The sequence below is a fragment of the Phaenicophaeus curvirostris genome, chromosome 1 (assembly GCF_032191515.1).
Source record: "Phaenicophaeus curvirostris isolate KB17595 chromosome 1, BPBGC_Pcur_1.0, whole genome shotgun sequence".
NCBI lineage: Eukaryota > Metazoa > Chordata > Aves > Cuculiformes > Cuculidae > Phaenicophaeus > Phaenicophaeus curvirostris.
The window spans coordinates 114,655,890-114,679,998 of NC_091392.1; the positions used below are offsets into that span (position 1 = coordinate 114,655,890).

Genomic DNA, 24,109 nt, shown 5'->3' on the forward strand with positions numbered 1-24,109 from the left:
AACATTGTTAGTAAATTGGCTACTTTATTTTTGCCCTCAAACAACCAAAAATGTATTACTAAACCTAAGCAAATACAAATGCTAAGTAACATCAAGAGCTTGACTCAGACCCAGAGTCAAAGCTAGAAATAATTCTGTCCTTAATCCACTCTGTAGTGCCCTGTGGTAACTTCAGTTGTCACGCTAGAAGTCTAATAGAATGCTTACACCCTTGGATAGCAGAACAAACTGGCCCAGGCACATGTTCACTGCCACATGCATTGAACTACTCATTGCGCTCCTAGCTGGCATTTAAAAGAACATTTACAAATCTTATTATTATTACCTGATTATTGCAAGGTGTTTCCTTGCTGTGTAAATGGTAGGTGGAACTGCAAGTTCAGGTTGCTTATGGAACACACAAACTGATGGTTTTACCCTTGCACAACTAAGTAAAGCTTGAGGTGTTATCAGAAGCTTTGTTTGGTCTCTCTAGTCTTTTGTTCCTGTATTATGTATTCTGTAGTACAATTTTTTTTTTGACTCTAATCACTGAATTCCTTGACACAGTTAGTATTGTCATCCCTTTTTTACACCTGTGGAAATGGAGACATAGGGGGACATTCAGAGGCATAGCAATGATGCTACTGAAAAGTGCAGAACAAAACAGATATCAAGTTCAGACTACCTGTCTTGCAATTTTTTTTGCAGCATTGATAACACAGATGAAAATAATAGGTATGCCCTGGGGTTGTTGCAGTGTTTGATCAATTGACCTCTCCAAAGCTGGACAACAGCTAGCGTATAAAATGTTGCTATTGCTGGTCAATAGCCAGGAGAGCTTTACACAGTTGATGCTGTCCATAGTGATGGTGCCCATCCTTTCATTTTATGCTACTAATTGGTGACATTGCCTTGTGATCAGCTGGAGGATCAGTTGAATGAAGAAGTAGGTTAGATGCCTTTGATTCATTCCTGAAGCAGATACGAATTTCTCCCAGGCTAGATGACTGGCTTCGGACTACAGTTCTGCTTATGATAGGAATGAAATAGTTTCCTCTGGGTCTGTAAATTCAGTGAAAATGGGCAGAAAATCTGGAATGTCTGCAGGAAGTGAGTTAATCAATAAAGAGTATAAGAACTAAAGCTCCAATACTTCACTGCTACATTATTTCTTGCTCTGAGTTGCATAAATGGTTTTAGCCTCTCTGATCCTGTGCCTCAGGGCAGGGACTTTATTTTCAGTTTCTGTAGAGTATACAGAACACCATGCTTCTTAACAGACAGCATTACAAACAAGTTATATTGCTGCTTGCAGTTCTGTTGAAGCTGTGAGTGTGTGAAATTCTCAGAATGGTGAGTTTACTTAAGACACTGCACTTAAAAATATACATATGTTCCTTGAGCCACATTTGAGATGATTTTTGTAAGATTTCTGGTGCAGCTGTGAGGATATCTCTGGTCTTGGTCTAGTACAGTGTTAAGTCAGGCAGATGGTCCTAATACAAGATCTAGAAGAGGTGCTTGGACCCCAGTGGGTCAGTGAAGAAAGCAAAGTACCTTCACAGGAGGATCCACAAAACCCCACAGGCTGATCTGCCTTTATTGCCACTGAAAGGGAAAGGAGCTGACATTGCTCAGCCCAGACTAGCCACTTGAGTAATTATTCATTATTCAGATTCTTAATTGATGACAAGGTACGACTGAGTCTGAAATGACATGGATACTGCTGATTATTTGCCTTAAAACACCATGCTGTGAACTGCAGTGATTGGAGAGCTGCCTGCTTGGCAGCTCAGGGCTCTGGGCAGAGGTCCTGAGGATGACATCCAAACAACGCCTGGGAGCATTCTTAGTTTTCTTAAGGCAAGCCTTTACCACCCTCTTCCAGATCTGTCACTTTATCAGGCAGATTTTGTGCCTGGTATGAACTTCCAGGCAGTTGCTTTTTTACTGCCAGCTAGGTCTAAACTAGCTGGTTTAAAACTAGCAGGGAATGTTTGCACAAGTTATGGCCACAGTGGGGACTGCACTGCAGATCTATCCTGACGCTCCAGTTCAACAACATAGTGCAATGTTCTATCGACACAATTTAAGCTTGTTGCATGATTAAGACCTTAGAGTCTGCCCTGGAATACTGGAAACAGTAAGTGCCTATAATGGCTAATTAGCTAAACATTGTATAGATGTTTTCTTGGCTAATTTTTGATAAACAGAGCTGTGATCTTACGTGATCTTCATTTCTCGAGAAAGGAGACTCTTTCATCCAGGAGGACTAAATTTCAGATGAAAGTAATCTAATTACATGAATAATTACAAACAGAGAAAGGGTAAATAAGTGTATAGATAAAGAAGGGCAAGGGTAAACAGCCTTAAGAGGACGGTGTGTTCCTTCACATAGGCAACATTTGTCTTGCTTCCCTTCATCCACTTCTACAAAATCCAATGATTTATTTTATTTCTAAGGGCAGAGTCAGGTTTCAAATATCATTCATGGAATTGTAGAATAGCCCATGTTGGAAAGGACTTTGAAAGATCATCTGATCCAACCTTTTGTACGGAGGGAGCCCAAGAAGATTATCTACCACTCTGTCCAATTGCATCTAGAAAATCTACAACAAACGGGACTCTAATGTGATCCTGGGGAAGTTGTTCCAGTGAATGATTCTTCTTACTGTAAAGAATTTCTTTCTTATGTCAATGATGAGATTTTCAATTCTGCTTCTGTTTTCAACAATCCAATGCAACAAGACACTCAAGAATCTAATGGAGCAGGAAAGTGGACATTTGTCAGTTTGACTAGAAGGGTTGTTAGTTCTAAACCTTTGTATTAGATTGTTTTATTATGAATATAGAAATTAGTTTAAACTAGGCCACTACTGACACAGATTAAAACAGGAACAAAATAATGACTGATGAAATATCCTCAAGCATCTCACTAACGGGTGAATTTATACTATGGCCTTTTTCCAAGGGTTTATTAAAGCTTAGACATGAAAGCTGGAATACTAAAATCCAGCCTGCCGTTGGCTATTTTATCCTAAGGGAAAATAATGTATGCAATTTCAAAGCAAAATATCAGGGTATGCAGAGCCATTACAACTGTAATGTGAAATGTGGTAGTCAGTTCATGCAGGTTGTTTGCCTGTAAAAACATCACAATATATTTAAATTTGCTTTATTCTTGTTTGTATAATGGATTATTAGAAGCATTTCCTTTTCTCTCTTCTTGGTGCTTCCTGCTCATTGTGTGTAGAGTGTACAAGTACTGTTCAACCATAAGACTTGCCTTGAACTTTCTTGATTTATAGGCTAGATTGAAGTGGTCTCTGGACAGGGTCAATAGGCAGTTTGTGTGCATCAGCCTCTGATGAACCCAGGAAGCATCATTGCTCCAAATAGTTGTCAGTAATACAGATGACACATTGTTGGAGGCACACTGGTTTTTCCTTACAAGGAAAATTCTGGTTTTCTACACATAGACATATGACATGTATCTCCGTTGAGGGGTACTGGGTGCCATTCAGATAAGAATGTGTTCTGTTTTATTTTTGTATTTATACATAGCTTTGTTTTCTGTCTGTTAATTCATTCACAGATTATAGTTCTGATCTTGGAATATAAAGTGTCATAGACTCTGACATGTTATTGTACTGACTTTAGTATCAGGACTGCCACTGCTGGCACCAGAAACCTGCTCATGTCTTCATAGCAGTGAGTTTCAAAACCAAGCTCCCTATGGGAAGAGTGAGACCAAGGAGGCTTTTGATAGACCCACAGCTATTTAATTATAGACCTTGTAACAGGTACTGATGAACCTTTGATTTAAGAAACACCTTTTATCTGCTAGGTAACTTTATTTGAAGCAGATACTTCTTTGTCATTCTTTTTTCCTGGGTTTTATTTTCAGGCAGGTTTTTTTGGAAGAACTCTGGGTTTTTGCTTACTAGTGACGTCAAGACTGCTGTCATCAGAGTCTTCTGTTTGCTTTGGAAAAAGGGATATGCTTGTGATGGGGGAATAGAATATTCTCCCAGCCCTTTCACTTCCAAACTTGATTGTGGTATGGTAGGGAGTTCTCAGCAAGTGAACCTGGATAAGACACAGGAGAGTGGCGGCTCCCTACAGAAGCTGAGACATTCACGCCAAGTTCTGAGTGGTAGTGGGAAATGTGACCACCACCTGTGTGGAAAGCACTGGAAGAGGAAAAAGGTGATGATTCAGTTTGCATGTTCCCATTTGAGGGCAAAATTCATCATAAGCCAACTGTAATTTCCGCACTTGTCCTTAGAAAACAGTGTGGGCACGTAATAAAACTCTGTGGGCTTCCTTGGTGCAGAAGCCAGTAAGGGAATATAGACAGATGGAAAGCTATCAGAGGACTTGTTTTTCCTTAGGAGTCTCAGTTGTTAGAGCATCGGTGCCATACTTCCCAGCTACCCTGTAATATGAATAATGCTGTCCTGGAAGCAGAATGAGGCAGGGAGGCGTAATGGGAAGAAAGGCATTTGTTCGCCTTGTTTTGTCTCCATAAAGTATCGTGATGGGCTTTCTAGGCTGAGCAAAGAATATGTGCACATAACTTCATAAGAACACACACTGAGACATTAAAAAGCTCTTCGATAGTTGTCACATTTGCAGCTGTTGGCTCTGAGAACCACAGATTCTGCCCACCACCATGCTTGGTTGCACGGCTGGGAAATAATACCAGCCTGTGTATGTTGAAATGAATCTTGTAGGGCAGCTTGCAAGTGGACCTGCATAGATGCAAAGCTGGAATAACCAACTACTCTTCAGCATGTGTTTGAAAGAACCAGGACCTGCAGGACATGGAGGGATTTGGGAGCTCGAGGATGAGATGTACTCGCAAACTTGTCAGGAGACACTTACAAGGCATCTTTCTCAGCTGCTCCTGGCTTTTTCCATTGCATTTGCATAAGCACTAAATCAGGAATGAAGTTTAAAGTCTCTAAGACAGCAGTGGTTTGATGTACAGCCTATGCAACTTTGCTGAAATATGCATGAAATGAATTTCAGCTAATACATAATTAATTTTGGTAATGCCACATATCTAGCAACCTCAGATAAATGGGGTAATGAATGTGCATATTTAGAAAATTTGTCTTATATGTGTGCGTGTGCACCTGCCTGTATACACAACTATGTGTGTGTTGCATGACCGTGACTGTAGTTTTTGTAAGCACTGTTGAAGATTCAATCTTAATGTACATTGGAGATAAAACGATTTGTATCAATTTTCCTATTAACTGTTTAGTTCCTGTTTGGTAGACTTCTGTTCTTAATGCATTAAGGGAACAGAAATTATTGCTTTCATTACCTATTTATAGGAAAAGACTTTAAAATAATATTTAAGAGTGATTTTTCATGAAGTATTTCATTTATATTATAAAGCTGTAATAAATAATTCTAAACCATACAGAGCAGCAATTCCTACTTGTTATGTTTAGACAGTTTTCATAACACTTATCACTTTAAAAAACTTGAATAACTGTCCTGTACTGCCTTCCACCAAAACTATTTAGAATGTATCTTAAAATGGCAATTAATTAAGGTGTTGCCAATGCAGTCTTCAATCATTTTCTGAACTATATTGCTCATAAAATAAAGCCAGGAGCAAATTATAATCTTTGGAGACATACGTTTCTGCACTTGGGATTCATTTAGTGAAGTGAATACAAAATAATGTGAAGTAATGATTATAGGAAGAAATAACAAGGGGTTACCCTGTCAGTCTTCTACACTACTGCAAACAAAATGACTGCTGCAGTAAAATAATACTATATTATCTTTGTCACTTTCTTCTCAAGACAATGCTTAATAATGTAATGTAATCCATTTAAATAATTTCAATTTTGCGGGGAGAAACTACAAAAAAATAAAGATTTTGCTTTATATGAATTGATAATATGGAAGAACTAATTGATTCCTTTTTATTTTAAAATAGTATGTGTGCTTGGAGTAACTCCAGATCTATTTGCTTTGTTAAATAGACTTCCCTCACATTGAAGCCCAGCTTCAAAACAGATAGTTTTCTTAGTTCATTGTGTGACCATATTTCAAGATCACTTCAAAATGAAATTCTTGCAGCTCTCTTCACAACATGTAGGGAAGTCTGCTCCTTTAATTCAAGTCTGAGATAAAAACATACCAATATGCTGGAGTTGTCGATGGAAACACAGTTCAAATTCATAGTCTTTGAATAGTTCCTGGATTTTATCATGAATGCTGTGGCAATTAGAGCACTGAGACCTTGTAATTCTAAGGGCAGGGGCCTTCTGCTCTACTACCCTTAGGAGAACCCACGTGGAGAGCACATCCTCAGCTTTTCTTGAAACTGGTTTAGCTGATTTGAGAAAATTTATGTTTGTTTCTCTCAATCAAATAGTAAACTGGTTTATCCTGTTAGTTTTTTTGGAAGTGAACAAGAAATGCGTGATAAATCATATCCCTTTTTCTGTATGTGATTATCTCAGGTGCTGTGCTAGTACTGCTTGTCACACGTGGTTGTAACTAGTGTTGCTCACCTTGGTGTGAGGACTGGTGATGCATTAGTTGTCTTGTAAGCAGCATGAGATGAAAAATTAAAGTGCTTTTCTATTGTATCTGTGAGAACATATTCCCAATGATTCTCTCAGAACACTTTTCATATGATATGCAGAGGCAAATACACTGCCAGCTTACCTTCCTTTGATGCTAAATCTTCAACAGACATTGTAACAACCACTTGCCACACAGATTTATTTCAGCTTATGAAGACTAGATTCTGTATTCTTATAAGAGTAATGGGAAGAAGTAGCTCAGAATTTTTACCAAAAAAAATGAACCTGGGTTTTCTCTAAATATAAGTGTAGTATAGTGAACATCTGCCACCACAGAAGGTGCAGAGAGCTCCAACAGCCATCCCCACTCCTAAAGCACATTCAGGTATCTGTCATGGTGAGGCAGCTTTATGCTCTCTACAGCTTCCTTCCTTCCTTCCTTCCTTCCTTCCTTCCTTCCTTCCTTCCTTCCTTCCTTCCTTCCTTCCTTCCTTCCTTCCTTCCTTCCTTCCTTCCTTCCTTCCTTCCTTCCTTCCTTCCTTCCAACTTTTGTCGAGTGAGAGCATTTCTTTGAAAAGTTATACTATCTGCAACTTTTTTTGCAAAGATATTTATGTTGACTGGAGGCTGTTCTGGCCTGATGTTAATCTCCCAAGTATTGTCTCAGTAAATAACTTCTGATTACCACTTTCTTCCTATGGTTTATGCCATACAAAAACATTCCTCCAAATCCATGAATAGTTTATAGCAGTGTGTACATTGCTTCAACACCTCAGTGTTTTTAAAACAGAGGCTGAACAGTCTGATGAAAAACATATACAGAGGGGTTGCCTGGTCATTACTACCAAGCTTTCTTCTGCCAGAAACCACTGGGCCAAGAAGGAAGTGCATTCTTCAGGGATCCGGCATTCGAAGTTGTCAGTAAGGGTTCCTCATTAATGAAAGCTAGACCTTGTCTTTCATTGGATGGGGCAGATCTGGTGGCAGAATCAGATCAGGTCAAGCAGCATCTCTGCCTGTCAAACCCACTGGTACTGCATTTCAGAGCAAACTGTGCCTCTTTCCTCTTGAGTATCCTGATTGCATAGCACAACTACTGGTGCATGGGCAACAACTCACCTACTGCTATTGCAGTGTGCTTTAGTTCTGTAGCGCTTGGTTCAAGCAGGATGAGCTCTGCCTTCTGCCACTTAACCAGCTATTTCTGTGCCATGAGATGGGGGAGGGATTCTGCTGCACTAGTGTGGGATCTGTATTTTAGTCTGCTGCGTATTGAACATACACATGTATTCCATCTATATCCGATCATTGTATGGTGACAGGTAGCTTCCTCTTCCTTTTAAAAAGAAAAGCTGGTATGCAAAAATAACTGTATTAAAAGATTTTTTAAAAGCCACAATGTTAGCAAAATTAAGACATGAGTACTTATAATACAGTCTCTAAATGTGTTTTGCTCTTCCTTTGAGAAATCTCCATCTGCAGGAGTGATGTTTAGCGTGTGAACCAGGGATATGCAGTAAAAAAGGTGGCTGGTTGTTCACCCAATTTCTCTTTCACTCATAAAATTCATGGGTGTATAAATAGTGACCTTGTAATTAGATGTCCATTTATCGCTCAGTTCCTAAATCTTATTTAGTTGTCCTATTTGAAAGATTACGGAAATACTTAATGAAGGTTATAGTTGGCTGTCATTAGAAGCTTCGTTGTTAACTTCCTGGGTGCTCAGCTGAGACCTGGAGATTCTGGTTTTAAGCTTGGTTATCAAGCCTTTGCCCTTGACCTTGATGAGGGTTAGCACCTTTGCCAGAAGGACAACTGAGATGTAAATGGACTAGAGTTTAGGACATTGTTAGTTGTAGCCGTTGTCTCTGGTTCCTGTAGTGGCCTTTGACAGGTAATTCTGAGCTCCCATTTCTGTTTCTGCCTGCAAGGTGGGGAGATAAATAACTTATTCTATTACCTGCAAAATACTTGGATGCTGTGTTGAAAGTCCTGCAGGAACCCAGGAGGAAATATGTGAGCAAGTGGTGTGACCTGAACATGCTAGTACTGGTACTTCCAGGCTTAAGGGTGCTCTGAAACCACAGATGCTTCAAACCTTTCACTGCAGACTGATAGGCACAGAATAAGTATAGACAAAACTGCTTTTTTCTCTGCTACTTTCATACGTGACTGTCATTTACAGATCAGCTGTACAGTTTCTCTTTTACGTTACTGGCAGCGTAAAGTTTAAAGCCAAAACAAATTCTCACCCAAGAAGTCAGTCCATCACCACCTCCTCCAAACTAAATAATCTAATCAAATGTTGTGTAAGATACATATACATTTATATATACACAAATCTGTGCTTATATGTGTGTGTATATATATCCATTTAAGATATTTTTAAAAACTTTGTGTACATGAAAATGATTTTACTTTAAATGAAAAAAGAATTCAGGTCTTTAATCCCTAGTACATCAAGCATTATCTCTAGTTATATAGGAAAAGAGTCAAGGAAGATATTAAAGCCCAAAATTACTGATCTGTTTGTAGAAGTAGATAGTGAATGTGGGCAATAATCTGTTGTTTAAACAGCAAAATCCCCTAGGATTTTGAGTCCATGTGTTCAATGTGCATGCATGGCATGTCTGTCTAATAGGTCAATATTTCACAGACCAAAACCAATTTACATGACAGACTGTAAATTATAATGGCTCCAAAACCAGCCAGTATAAATGGATTTTAAACAGAGTGAATCAATAATGGATGCTTCTCTTAACAGCTTCCCTACTGCTGGTGGGACAAAAAAGCTAAAACACCACATCTGTTCTTCTGTTGCCATCTTGTGAATGCTTGATACTATGTATCCCATCCAGGTCTTTGTTCTGGTCATTTTATTTTTTTTTTAATGTTTTCCATTGAAAATCTTGTGAGGGTAACCTACAGCTCCGTGTGGAAACTCAAGATCCTTACTTTGTCTAGGCAAATCAAACCTATTGTATACACAGGTGTACAGCTGGCATTTATTTAAACACAATGTCCCGTTGATTTCATAGCCAGGTGACACGAATGGGACAGTACGGTTTTGTGGGACAAGTAGTTTCATCCCCATGTTAAGTCTCAGCAGCATAATGATAATTAAGTTGCTAATACTTCTGAAATGTTAAGTGTTGATCTTTGAGAGACACATTGTGGCTAAGGATTTCCAAAGGGACACTTCAGACAACGCATATTCTCTGTCTTCTTCTGTCACACCTATAAATCATTCACTTCAACTGCTTCTCTGAAACTGCTCTTGCTCAGGTTGCTAATAGCCTCTTTAATTTGTTTGTTCTAGCAAAAGAGTTCATCAATCCCTTCTATGCTTCTGCAGCTCTGTAATGAATTTTTTTATACTCTTCTCATTTTGACTCTCTCAGGTCCCTTGCTCTTTCTCCTTGGATCTCTGCCATTTTTAGCTCCTTTAGTTTTCTTCCTTTTTTTACAGACTGTCATTTGTTCCTGTTGATTCTGCTATGCCTCCTGCCATGATATACTGCATTTTTTTCATTTATTAGTAAAGAAAAACCCTTCCCCTCAGGGAAAAAAAAAAAAAAAGCAAAACAATCCCATCAAAACCCCAAAGGCAACCCCTCCTTTCCCAGCAATCTCTGAATCAACAATAGTGTGGTTTATATACATCTGCTGGTGACAGGCTTGAAAGCTTACCTCCTTCCTTGCTGTAATTTCTCACTTAGCCCTACTTCCATTAGACTAATCCCTCTGTCCTAATAGTCTCTTAACTTCTGATCCCTAGTCATTTTCCACCCCCCCTCTACATAGTGGTTTTGAACTGGGTTATATGAGGACTTGTCTTTTAGCACCTGTACTTTCAAAGTGGAGTGGGTTTTATAAGGTTATACAAGCAAAAGTAGGATATTAGGATTTTTCTCCTTTCTCTATCACCCTGCAATCTTTTCAATATTTCTATTGAATTGTAATTAATTCTCTGATTTCTAGTTTAATTTTCTTAAGGTCCATCCCACAGATGAATGCTAATATGTGTAAGGAAGAATTTCCTACTCTCCCTTCCAAAAAATCTACCTTGTCTTCATTCCAAGTTCTAGTTATTGGTGTGAACAGAACTCTGTTATTTCTGTCTCCTTAACATTTCATTATTTCAGTATCATCTTAAACTTCCCTGGTTTTCCCTCACTTCTTCACTACTTGCTTAAGAGTTTTTATAATGATCTTGTATGTCTTTTCTATCGAATGACATCACTAAAACTACTATAATGCATACTCTGTATAACATAAATAGGCTGACACACAGTCTGCAAAGCTGCTGCTAAGATTTCCTCTTCCTCCCTTCTGCTCACATATACTCTCACATACCACTCCACTGTTCACTGTTGCAACTGTATTCCCAGTTTTTTATGTATCTTTGCTTGCACCTTTTCTTTCTATTATTAAATTGAAGCTGCTTCTCCCTTTCAGAAAACACAATAAATTAGATTCTAGTTATAGACCTGCTCTTCACTCCTCTGTCTATTCACCCTTTAAAAGTACATTTTCTCAGGATGTCCCCACCAGGCAGTTGTGGTCACTGAAGTACATATTCCTCATTGGTGTCTCCTTTCTTGTAACTGTGTACTCTCTGGTGCAAGAACTGTGTTAATGATTTGCTGCAGACTCTCTTTTGAACAAGTCAGTGTATGTTTCTGATATTGTAAAAATTAAAACCTGTAATGGGTACCTGGCATGACAAGGGGGAAGAAAGAGTTGATAGAGGTGCGGAAAGGAAACTAGAACAGAGGACAGTTAGAGCTACTAGGTCAGTCTCATTGGAATTGTGTCTTTCTAAACCTCAGGGCAAATACTGTAGATTGCTTGGTGCATTTCTGCAAATAATAGGGATAGGAGTGGAATAGAGGAAGAAATGAAACAGTCTCTTTTTTCCTCTGCAACAATCCATAGATGCTTGGCTGAGATGGGCTAATATTAAAATGAAAGCACACTGTCACACTCTTCCCACACCTCTGAGAAACAGACTGAACTGCACATAAGAGACAGTACTCCCTAACATCTGACTGAAGCACATTTGCTTTCACTATGCCAAGAGGAGGATGGAAATGGTATCAACACCTTGCTTTAAAAATGCTGTGAGCAGAGACTAAAAAAAATGATCAGAAGAAGGCGGCTTATATTTGGAGCTCAAATTGTGATTTACACTGACAATTTCAGTGGTAAGAAATTCCATTTTTTTTTCTTTTTCCATTTTAGAATTTTTTACCTTCTAGCCCTCCCTGAAGCTATAAACCACCTCGAGCACAGTAAACCAACAGCAGCAGTGGCTTTGTCTTGGGCAATACTACTGTTCTCTTTTGCTGGACTCCCTGTCCCTTAGACCAAGATCTTCTATGAACGTTTGATACAAGCACCTTTCCCCTCCCTCCCTCCCTCCCTCCCTCCTTCCCTCCCTCCTTCCCTCCCTCCTTCCTTCCTTCCTTCCTTCCTTCCTTCCTTCCTTCCTTCCTTCCTTCCTTCCTTCCTTCCTTCCTTCCTTCCTTCCTTCCTTCCTTCCTTCCTTCCTTCCTTCCTTCCTTCCTTCCTTCCTTCCTTCCTATTTCCCTCCCTCCCTTCCTCCCTCCCTTCCTTTCCTTCCTTCTTCTTTTCCTCTACCTTTCTCTCCTTCTCTCTTTCAGCAGCCCCCCTCTCTCCCAAACAACATATAGTCTATTGTGATTCCTTAACACTTACAAATGTCAGTCCTTCCCTCAGCTCCCCCCACCAGATTCTGCTGTTTCAGTTCTCCAACATCTCTTGCTATATATAGCCAATTTGTCTAACTGAGTAGAAAAAAAAATCTTTACTTTCTGTAGGGAATACCAGCAAAGCAGCAAATATTGCCATGGCAACAGGCTTCTCAATCCATCAGACTCCCACAGTATCTAATACATAATCTGTAAGGTGGAGACTAGTGTTGAAAAATGAACATGATGAATTATCATTTCAGGATTTAATATCCCCTCCCCATGACCTTAATTAGCTCACATTATTTTGGATAATTATTCAATTTTTGAGAGAAACTTCTATTTTATTTTGCTTTACTGAAGAAGCTAATGTGTGATCTGCCTTCATTAAAATGCAACTTTTGACTTTTTCCCCACAAACATGCCACAAAATGGGAGTTTCTATAGTAACACACAATGTAGACTTAATTTGAAATTATAATCTCTTGATAAAGATGAGATTCCCCCAGCCCCCTTCTAAGCGTATGTTCTTTTTTTTAAAAAAAAAATGGTTTTGCCAATATACAGTGGTATACCTCTCTTTTGTTCCAAAGGAAGTTTGGTAGGAGTTTCTTAAAATTCAAACCCATTATCTAACAGCAATGCAGAACTTGAAAATATGCATTCTCAGCACTCATTTTCCTTATAAATTATAAATTTTGGATAATTTGGTTACTTATTGGCCCCCTCTTATTCTTAAATTATTAAATGCTTTTGCTACAACTGTTTATTTAATGGCATAGAAGAAGGGTAACTGCATTTAAACCAACAATACATGCAAGGGTTGCTGTAAAGGTCTTTATTGAGTTTAATGTTGGGATTTGATTTTTCACCCTACCTTTCTAAGACATACACTATTACAATCTGTTTATTACACATTCAGTGTGACAACTGTAAAAAAAATGTAATTCACTGACCAATTTCAAGAGTATTTAAGAAGCATTTCTAGTCCTTCTGCTGTTGAGTGGGAAGACATAGATCTGCAAGATCTTTTGTCAAGGATTTGGAAGTGGAAGTGGGAGAGACAGAGAAGAGAAGACTCTGATTACAGCTGGGGCATCCAAAAAAGCATCATGCAGCAGCGAAACATTTCATGAAGAACTGGACTGTCCTAGCAAGGCAGAGGTAGTCAAGGAGCCACTCTAAAACACTGGGATGTTTGGGGGCGGAACAGACATCTATTGGAAATGGCTCCCTTGTAAATGCTTTGACACGTTAAGTCTAATAAAATAATTTCCACAGAATGAAGTTTAAACACCACTGTCAATCCCTTCCATCAACAATATTTATCCAGGGGTTCAAATCAGGCTTCTCATGGCTAAAAGGTTTACCATTTGGACTTCTCCATTCACGCTGTGAAAGTGGCCAGAGACCACTTTGCCTTATGGCTCTCTTCCTCAGAGGGAGGGACTCTCAGTAATGGACCCCTGTCTTTCTTTACAGGCATTTGCACAAGCTTTACAGATGTTTCTGAACAGTGAACAACAGACTTGTGCCAACAGCCCAACACAAGCTTTGCTACCAGTCCACCTATTTGCCAACATTTTTCTGTGTGGTTATTTCAAAACTATCCCAAAAGAGAAGAAAGGGTAAACTGTACTGATTTGAAGAAACGTACTTTAAACTTAGACCATTTCACACTGCTTTGAAATGTCATAATTTTAAAAGTTGCCCTTATAGGTGAAAAGCATATTTTTTTTCAACAGGCCTTGGGAGTTCTATAAATGTCAGTCAAGTGTGTGGCGAAACCCAGAGCAGAATCTTTTGCAGAAGAGGCACAGAATGAACCAAGACAACACTGGGCTTTAGAAACCCATCACACGTTCGAGACATGGCAACACAATGTTATTTCAGATCTTGACACTGCGTGGACTGTTCTACCCGACAAGGAATCAGTGGGGTCATAAATTAATGCAGAGGTCCACTTGTTCAGTTACTGACATGAAGAATCATTTAAATGAGTTCATGAGTCTTCTTCTTTCCTTTTCATGTTAACATCTTGGGCACTTCATAAAATTAGGGAGGCAGAAAAACAGTAGGAGTTTTTCTGTTCATTTTAATTGGTTTTGGATCATGCTTTTCATTAATTTAAACGTTACAGCCCAGCACATATGATTGAATGGATACTAAAAATACACAACATTCACCAAAAAAATAGTACAACAGCATGAGTTACTTGGATCTTAGTGATATTCCTCTAATCATAATGTTATCACCAAAAAGACACTCAACCACATGCAAGAATAATATGCCATAGGAAACAAAGTGACTTAGCAGGAGGTCTGTAGATAGTTCTTTTCTGCCTTATTAAAAAAAAAAAGAAGAAAAAAGATAAGGAAGTGTTCACCAGTATATATTTCCTATATTTCAGTAGATTTCAGAGGAAAATATTCTTTGCCTATCATTAGAATAACTATTCAGACAATACTAGAAAACAGGGCAGAACAAGATATTTAAACTGCCTCCTAAATCTGTCAAGTTAAAGTATAGGTTTTCTAAACTCAACAAAAATGTGCCACTTTTAAGGACAAGTAGTCATGTCATTTGTTGTCCTTTTGATTTGCAGGTAGATTAGCAAATGCTTCATGACACGTGACAGGACTCCATTGTGTAAGATCCTAGGAGCAACAGAGAAAAACTGCGATGTTGAGGTAGCAGGCTCAGCTTGACAATGATAAATATGTCAGACGATGACAATCATTCCATGAATTTAGTTCTTGTGAATGAACGAATATGGTAATTTAAAGTGTCATGATTTGGAAGCATAATCATCTCTCTATCAGTCATTCACAATAAGTTGTAGCAGAACCAAGCCTGATATTGTTATATGTATAAAGCGTGAGCTGCATGAGCACATATGGATACAGATTTGGCATCAAATGGGAGCATCGGATCTGGCCTCCTAGATAAAACAACTAATTAAATTTCATTCAAGGACTAAGCCAAATCACTTATATACCATACCACTAAAATTCGAATGACTTGATGAAGACGAGGCAGAAAATATATGTTTATACAAGTCAAATACATTGTGGGTTTTGCCTCCAGTCTCTTTGGCCATACTGCTCTCAGTCCTCACTCTAGCTGGGTGAGGAAAGTCCCTGCCGAGGAAGCACAGAGCTCAGTGAAAGCCCTTGTAACAGTGGCACCTGGCTCTTCGCAGCTTCAGAAGTGTCATAGGTTCTCTGTCTCTCTGTAAACTGCTACCTTGCCTTTGCGAATATAATAGGATCTCTAATGTCTCAGGACCAAACTGGAATAGCTTTATAGCCATGCTTGGAGCTCTTATTATTGCTCAGGCGGACACTGGTGGTCCATACTGACACTGGCCTTAAAAGTATAGGAAGACAGGTAAAGTTATAACTTCTGAGTGATACTCTTAATGTGGGGCTGATGGTGGCGATAGTAAAAGATGATGTTAAGAGATGATGAAGAAGGAGATAGAAAGCAATCTCTCAAGCAGATTGACATGAAATTCTTCTGTGGAACCACACCGTGAAAGATCTTTTTGCCTAATCTTTACTGGTTAGTGGATCACTTCCTTCTCACCTTCCTCCTAGTGGATCATCTCCTTCTATCTCCTTGCATTTTATTGTCTGAGTCACTGAACTGCATGTTTGTAGCCCACCAGCCCATCCCTACCAGGATTTTTTTAAACTCTTTATCTACTCTGTAGTACTTTGTGGCAAGTTTCATAGACTTCATGCTCTATGAAAAGTATTTCCTCAGATGTGATGGTATTAAGGTTTTCCAGTATCTGCATTTAGCCATCTCCCTTCTCCCCAGGTTGGTGCTATCAGGAAGGGTAATGAGAAATGCACCTATCCAAGGTACTACTCCATCATTTGGGCTGCCACTCAGAAATGGTCAGCTACAGCAGCTTGCTTTTTATTAAGATCAGAAAGTGTGACGTACAGGTTCTGACTCAAATAGCCAGTAGATTTCCAGATGTAAAGGGATATACCAATGCAAGAGCTAGGTTTCTCAAAACAACTTTGCTACTGCTACTTCTCTGTTGAGTGAAAGAAACACGACATTTCTTAAGCATTCCTTTTTAATTGCCAATTAAGTGAGTAAGAGCTGCATGCCTGCTTTGGCTGCTAACAGTATTCTTTTTCTTTTGTGCAAGCCTCTCTGTTTTCCATTATTTTGCTTATAGGTATGCAGATCAAGAAATGTGCTTATGAAGTGGCAAAGTGGAGGGGGTTCAGCAAAGGACAACAAGGACTGGAGGCTTTGAATGCTGAAGTGGACTATAGAATCTAAATCTGGAGTTTAAATACGAGTTGATTAGAGAGTGGTTCTGCAAGTTGGCATATATTTGAAAAAAGGAGACGGGAATTATTTACAGGAGGGATCATAATAGGAAGAAGGAACAATCTCAATGGCAGAATTTCATGCAGTGTGCAGTGCTAATGGTGGGGATCAGCAGGTGCACAGAACTGTGTCTTTCCTTTCCTTTATAGAGATATATCTATGCAACATGGGGCAAATGGAGCAGAACAGCCCCATTGCACAGTCACTGCTGTCCCCCTGTTTGTAAACAATGCTGCACTGACCCAAAAGATGGCAGAGCTTACTGGTCTCGTCCTCCTTGTTGGTTTATCTTTTAACAGCTGTCTTACTGGTGGCAATGGCTCTCACTGGAGTCTTTTTCATTTTCTCCTCCATGTAGTTCAAGATATTTTATGGTAAAAGGAATAGCAGTAAATAAAGTTAGAAGAGCTTGAGCTATGAGTGCAGGCAGTGGTTCAGAAATAATACACTTTGAATTAATGTGTTCTTTACATAGGAAAGCCTTTGACTTATAGGCATTATTTTGCCTGTAATATGGTTAATATAGTCCATATTATCCCTTGTCAAATGTTTGAACAGTAATGGAGGCAGGTGAAAAATACTGGGAGAATATAGCCTTGCTTTAGGGATTAATTTAATACCCGATTATAAGGCTTTTAAAAGACATCTGTCAAATATACCATTATAAGACCTTTCTCTCATTGTTTATATTGAATAACACAACTGAGCCCCTCTCCCTAGGAAGTGGGGTATTTCACATCAAATAGTTTTTAACTAACTGTTGACCAGCATTCTTTGCTATTCATTATGCTATGCTTATTTCCTAAAACTAAAATCCATTGTGATCTCTTATCTGCTTGAAAGCTCAATAAGCTTGATCCAGGTCAGAGAGTATTCTACAGCTTTCAGGAATATTGATCTTGTTTTTCACCATTTAATTCAACTCATCTGCTCTCTGTGAAGACAGTTGATCAAACATTTTTCATGACTTCTTTATCCTGAGTGAACATAAACTTCCTGCTCTTTACATGTGGGCTTTTCTTTCAGGACTGCACACTGCTCATTTCTCCAGCTGAAGTCCATTGTTGATTAGCACCTTTGGAAGATTTAACTGCATGTTAAATAAATATAGAAAAAGCTTTGCATTAGAAGACCATTAAAACCGCGAAGCCCTACCACTAATCAGAAGATGTTAATGAAATACGACTGTGGATTTGGTTCTGTAGAGTACAGTGCTGGGGGAAGCTGTGAAGGTGTTTTATCTAATAGCTTTGTGTCTAGATGACTTAGATTTAGTATAGATGATGAGCGTTTGCTCTATGAAGCATGTGACTGAAAACTCGTGTTCGCTGCACCATGGCCCATGGCAGTGCAAGGGAAAGACACTAAGAATTCTTAAATAGTTTCAGACTGCACATAGCCTCTGTTTTAGAAATGGGTGATCCTGAGTTAATGAAAGCAGGGAAGTATTGAAACACACACCTACCACAGAAAATTACAACCTCAATGGACTAAATGTGGTTAAAGGTGTAACAGGAAATCCTGTGTTTCAGTCAGAAACAGTACAATGTAGCCTACATGTAATGACTGTTTCTAGCTAGAAAACCAGAATTTTTTACTTCATTCATAATTCAGCTCTTTGTTATCTCATCCCTGATATTTTGAGCTTAATTTTCACAAAGATTTTAGCTTAGCAAAGAAATATTAGCAGTGATATAAAAATTTAAGGTGTTTTTGAATAATCTAAGCATCTAGAATCGTATGACTATATGGGAAACTCAGTTTTCATTTGGGAAAAAAGACCATTTCTCTCCCTCACACTTGCAGAGAGAAATTGAAGACAAGACGCTTAAAAACTCAGACAAGGAGAAGCAAATACTCTTCATGTTATTGTAAACCTGAGGATTGGAAATACCCTCAATCAGCTTCTTGATTAAGACAAGTTTCTTTCATTTCTTATTGTTCACAGATGTTCTAAGCCCCCGCCAGTGTGTCAGTGAAATAACAGAACTTCTTGTTTTCTTGCATAATTAACTCCTGTTTTAAAATTTCATTCTCCCTTCAAAACCTCACCTTTATCATCAAGAAAAGACTGTATTTTCATATAATGATAATACCATTGTTCTTTCTATTCCTTCCATCAGAAGTATCAGCTACTTTCCTCTGAAATAATAGCAACAACAATATTATTATTATTAATAATAAAAATAATACATATCCTGGTTACTTGTAATTGAAATTTGATCAAAGATTTAAGGAGTTAATTTTGAAATAAATATTGTCAACACATATATGTAGTATCGAATCAGCAATAATTAGATGTTCTACTTAATAAAACATTTATCTCTGTGACTTAATATTTGCTACAAAACTACTCCTCCAGAAATAGCTATCACAACAGAACTCTTTTCTTACAGAGAAGTATGAAATGATAAAAGTAAATATTGTGGGAAAACCAGCCTTCCTGTTCTACTTTCTAGCCTCATATAAAGGCAAACCATAAAAGGGTAACTGGGCATCTTGAAAATAAATTGCTCTAGCTTCCTCAAGCATGGGCAAATGTCTTTCTCGAATGAGATTTCTGAATGCTCTGGAGCTTCTGCACTTGAATTTTGCATTGTAAGCATCTGCTTTTTCTAACAAATTGACGGTACTTAATATCAGTGGAAAGTGTTGAGCTGCATATTTGTACTTAGGAATGGTTTCTGAGACTAAAGAATCAGTATTCTAGATTGATGAGATGGACACTCAGACTTTAGGAACAGTTCTTCAAGGTCCTGACTCTGTGTATGTACAACTGGTGTTGTATTCACACAAAAGAGGATTTATGCATGCACCACCAACTCATAACGTGCAAGTAAAAAGATTAGGTTTCTGAAAAAAAGACAAAGGTATAGGACTGAAGAAAAAAGTTGAAGCTGAAAGGCCATTATTTCCTATAGCAAGAGAGAGTATATTGGATATATATTTACTCTAGCTTACCACATATATTTCATATGTCATAAAAAGATAATTCAAAATAATTAGAACTTCTCAGACAATTCCATACTACTCTGGCACATGTAAATCTGAAAATACTGTGACTTTTATGTAACTCAAAGCAGAAACATTTTTCTCTTTATAAAACCTCTCTTCATGTATGAGAGTAATAAAAACACTTCAGCTTTAGACACTGGAGACAAGAAAAATAAAGCTTTTGGGAAAAGCACTCCATCACAAACCAAATTTCTCCTGGGGCTTGTCTGCTTTCAAAATTATTTCAGGTTAGCTTGATTTTTCTTCTTTTTACCCCCCTTGTAAAATTCATGGCATCCATAATTCAGCAGGTTTTTTATGGAGCCAGCAAAGGTCTCAGTATTCGTTATTTCATTGTTTTGGATTTAAATTTACAGACATTTGGAGTACATATTTTTGTAACAAATGAAAGCACATCCTTATTTTAAACCAACTCTTCTGCCCCTGGCTGAAGGTGTATCATGTGGCTTAACCAGGTAGCAGAACAAACATGACTGTTTACTGATGTGCCCCTGCTGTCAGAGAACATTTTAATTGGATGTCACTTCTCTGTTTAAATACTTTAAGGCAACCAATCATGCCCATTTTTGATTCTAGCCTCCAGTAACTTCACACTGTTCATGCCACACATTGATTATGCTGCAGCCATCATGTGGCACACTAGATCCATGCTTCTGCATAATTTGGAGATGAGAGTGACTATGGACTTCCTTATCACATTAAAGAGAAGAGTTTGTACAGACTGTACACCTGGAGATCTCAGAATTTAGTGTGGATGAAAGACAAGTGACGCAATCATTTTATCATTTGGTCTTCAGGAAAGAGCATGTCTCCGGCAGGGCTTTTAGAAACATCAAGACCCTGAGGAGAGTTTTGTAGGTGCTATCCAAGCTGGCGAGTCATCATGTTGCTTAAGAAGCAACCAGCTAGCCCCTGACATAAGGCAGACATCCCACAGATGCCAATTAAGAGTCATAATGTTGACAGCTTTCTTTCATCCAAGGCAACAGGAACTTGCTGCACACCTTAACTAACTGGGTAGCAGGACAAGAAACTGATGGAACTAGAGAGGAAATCCCTTTCAATATCAGAACACCAGACCCTAAAGTGACTTCTCTTAGGTACTATCAAGACAACACCAATATAGCTTCTTGCTATATGTCTTGTAATAATTGTAATTTCCCAAAGTATTCAAAATGCTGATCATTCCTGAGGACTGAATAGTTCTGTACAAGATGTTTCTCTGAATACCTAATTTTTCATGTTTTCCAAATACATCAGGCTGAACATCTGATACCTTCCTGTACTGCTTCGTATTAGGTCTCCTACCTTGTTTGGTGTGCTTTAGCTATTTGTGGGCAAGATCATGGCATCACTTGGATTAAAAATGACCACCAGTGCAGGAGAAGAGTGAGAACAACAGAGACAGAAGAAAACAAAAAAATAGGGAAAATTATTTTGTTCCTGATTTCATTCATATCCTCCACTTTTAAGTATGCTGAGATTACATGAGGAAAATTGCCCAACTCAAGCTATAAAGATATTTCAAAATGCATATGGATTTTAAGATATTATAAAGAAATTCTTGGACAGCTCCCCTGGGCTCAGTGTAATTATGGTGAATTTCTATTAATTCTGTGCAAGTGTTGTAAAATAATAACTTGTGGCAAAGAGTGGTCTTATTTGGTATGCATTTCTGCTTCTGTATCAGCTCTAAGGGACTATTCCAGAAAAATTATCACAACATTTATTTCTAGTTTGTACATTAACTGTTGTATTAAAATTATTTTCCCCTCTTGCTTTTTCTTTTTTTTTTTCCCATCTTTCAAGGAAGACAGCTGTCTCAACACACACAAGTGCAGGGCTTTGTCATGATGCCTCATATCTTTCCATCATCATAAAGGTCCTACAGAACCAGAACTAGGACAGAAAGCATTAAAGCATTTTTTTCCTTACCAGTCTTCCCTACAATGTGACAGATCCCCTGAGAACAGACATACAAAACGTGACAAAAATACAGACTGTTATCCCTGCTGGCGAAGATAACAGACTTGGAACAACTACTGCATCAGTGCTCTCTCAGTTTTTGTCTTAGCGTGCAATGTGACATGAATCTCAGGTATGATGATTTTCTTACTGCAAAAACATCCAGAGAATCTTTATGGAGGAGAAGGGGCAGAGAGCAGTGCTTGGTAACTTCATCAGGGCATTTTGACAGAGGGAAAAAGATAGAGCAGTGGAGGGAAGGTGATTAATTTTTTCTGGAAATGTGCAAAGATATGAACAGAGGAAGAGAAAAGAAGCACAGGTCTCAGTTGAAACTGAAAGGCAGATAATAATTTTACTATATTGGTTCCAAGAAAAGAGCCGCGCAGTCCAAACCAAAGGCCCACCTTATGCCAGCTTGTTGCTTCCCCATTCCATTTATTTCCTTTTCATCTTCACTGACTTTAAAATAAGTGTTGTGGTACTTTCACTAAGAATTTTCTTTTCAGATTGCAATGCATTTTATGATTTATTAAAAATATTTAAAACTGTCATGAAATCATGTGAAAATTTCATAAAAGGCTTGCCTGAAGTATGAATAAATCCTCATACAAAGCAGCAGTAAATCCTTTTAAGAAGTATGCTACCTTAAAGAAGCCAAACAAAAGTAATCTGAAAGACAAATAGGAATCCTAAAGGAACTGCACGGTGCATTTTTGAGCATGTGTTCCATTATGAAGTTTTACAAAGGCTCCTCCTCTTGACTCTTCAGACCATTCTGCATGCTTTCCCCTAATGCTTTTTGGTGAAATTCCTTCACCTTGTTTAAGAAGGTTGTGCAAAGCCTGCAAGTACCTAATGCATAGGGTAGATATGACTTCTATTACTCCACCTTGGATAACTAACAAGTTCCTCTAGTGTTCCACTCATTTCCTACCCATCCATCAAGACATAATTACATGGCTATCTAGCATTCAGTAACACCAGAAAAGTGATGGGGTTGCAGGATGGTTCCTAAGAATTACATTGTATATCCACAGAGATTAATGGAGTGAAAGTATCATTTCTTATAGCAGAGAGTTTCTCTAGGGTCTGATATCATTGTCCTGTTGGGCCTTCCTAAACTATAATATTGACTTTTTCACTGTACGATCTAGGCTTTTCTGCACCTTAGGGAAACACTTCTTTCTACTTATGAATACTGCAAAAAGTATAGGAATGTGGAACCTGTTGGTAGCCCAAAAATTTAAAAACTCATCTATGAATCTCCCTTAGAAACTTGAATTTTGCCAGGTCTTTCAAGATGCAGACAATGGATGAGAAGAAGTGGGCACAATAGCATTCAGATAACAATGCACACCTCCATGGCAAGAATTCCATCAGGTGCTTCAATGGCAGTTTAACTACCCATAAGCAGTTGGCATGTATCTCGCGCCACCGCCCATAGTCTGCTACCGAATAGCAATGCTCTCCTCATGGAAAGAGGAGCTCTCGGATTGACTTCTGCATCCTGTATCTGTGCGTTAGGAACAGGGCCTTTGGTACATGGATGTTGTGTGTCCTCTATTGTATCTCCCAGATCTGCACCACGTTTTTTCTGGAATAGGTTGTTTCTCATACTGAAACATTTTTTATAGCTAGTAGTGGGGACTCTACCCTGCAATGGCATATGTAAGGAGATATACAGAATGATTCCAAAAGGAAACAAAGTGAACTGTGAGAGCAAAAGGCAGGGAAGTGCTACCCTAGGAACACTCCTTCTGCACAGAAACAGAAAAAAATAACCAGAAACAACTTTCTAATGTAAATGAGTCTTACACATGTCTGTGTTTCTGTCTTCCTACAGTCTCTGGTTAAGCAGAGTAAAAGATTTCTCCCTTTTAATGTTAAATTATTTAAGCTTGCATAGGCTGTGGAGATAAGTTTTGGGAAAGACAGTGGTTTGCAAGGATTTATTTCTAAATTGTTTCAAAATTTTGCACAGAAATAGATTATCTGGTTTAAGTCTCCCAGCTAGAAGTGTTTATGGTCTCTACTCCATTATCTAGATCCAATGTTATGCCAGAAGTACCAACTACCTCTTGTTGATTGCATAATTAAGACAATGCACACCTCATAGAAACCAGTGAAATCAATGGAAAGCTTTCCACATGTATCTCTGGGAATTAATCTTATTGGAAAATTTGGCACAGGCAGAAATTCTGAATAATTGCTGTGGATTTAGCGTGAACTTTTGCAAACTTGTGAAGGAATGCACTAACCTAAGTCAAGAAAATTAGGCACTCATGAAATCCACAAATCTGTTTAAGTAAAACTCGGGCTCACGAAGTCAAACATGTAGTAGGTCCTTTGCTAGATTTAGCTCCAAATACAGCTGATTTTAAAAGAGCATGAAGAAATGGCAGACCTCCTTTTGGGGATTCCTTTTTCCTTAAGAGTGGAATGATCTCTGATGAAGTCAGGAGTGAAGAACAGGGTTGAATGAGATCCTTGAATGCAAGTGCTATTTTCTAGTTTTGT

At 38.4% G+C, this 24,109-nt stretch overlaps 1 protein-coding gene across 2 annotated transcripts in view; it reads right to left on the bottom strand.

The window, feature by feature from the left end:
- Nucleotides 1-24,109, bottom strand: part of KCNJ6 (potassium inwardly rectifying channel subfamily J member 6) — a 163,626-nt gene that overhangs the window by 89,275 nt on the left and 50,242 nt on the right. The window lies entirely within an intron of this gene.